This window comes from Apium graveolens, chromosome 10 (genome assembly GCF_009905375.1).
Source record: "Apium graveolens cultivar Ventura chromosome 10, ASM990537v1, whole genome shotgun sequence".
Lineage (NCBI taxonomy): Eukaryota > Viridiplantae > Streptophyta > Magnoliopsida > Apiales > Apiaceae > Apium > Apium graveolens.
Genome location: NC_133656.1, coordinates 19960465 through 19961532, shown reverse-complemented (window position 1 = coordinate 19961532; position 1068 = coordinate 19960465).

Here is a 1068-nt window from a genome sequence, read left to right as displayed (position 1 = left end):
ACGTTTGATCCTCCATCCTTGGCTCTAGGACCTGATTTATTGTTGTGGAATGGTTGTGATGCTCACAAGACTAAAACTTGGCACATTTGGAACTCAATCAGATTCAAACGTGATTTGGTTCCTTCGCACCGTGTGGTTTGGCATAGGCTCCGCATCAACTGGTATGCTCACCATCAATGGCTCTCTTGCCACGGGAGGCTCCACACTTTGGATTGGCTCCATAGATTTGGTATTGTGGATTCTCAACAATGCTATTTGTGCATTTGTGCCCGAGAGACAAATTCTCATCTTTTTCTCCATTGCTCCTATAGTAAGTGGATTTTGCGCAACCTCGTGTATTTTTTGGGGATTGGCATTGTTGGTGACTCTTGGATTAGCTTTCTCATTTACTTGGCTGAGCTCCTTGATAAGCCTAAGAGCATTTTGGCTCTTTGTTATGCCCAGGTTTTTCGCTATCATGTTTGGAGAGAGCGAAATGCTCGAGCTCATGATTTTGGTGTTCTCGGTCTGAGGAAGCTGCTCACGGGAATCAACAAAGATGTTTCTGCTAGACTCCAGAGCTCTATTTGGTTTTTTCAGCTTGTAAATAGTAGACCAGATCTTATTCCTTGTAATAGTTTGTAGTAGGCTTCCTTTCACCTATTTTTGTTGTTGCTTGCTTTCTATCTCCAATCTTTGCTAGATTGGTTATAGATAGTCCTTCTCTATGGCCTTTCATAGAGCATAGGGTCGATCTCTGCTTGTTTTTGGTTCTTTGTTGATATATACATAATTTACCAACAAAAAAAACTCGTAGTTGGACTTTGGGTTGGGTCGACCAGTCCACCTTTTGGTGTACACCGGTTGTTTAGTCCCTTCTGCCGGCGATGCGCTCATGTCCTTAATTAGTTGGGTCGTGCCTCCAGTGCTGTTATTTTGAAGAAATTAGAGTGCTCAAAGCAAGCCTACGCTCCGTATACATTAGCATGGGATAACATCATAGGATTTCGGTCCTATCATAGGATAACAAGGTTTCCGTAGGTGAACCTGCGGAATGATCATTATCGAATCCTGCAATAGCAGAATGAC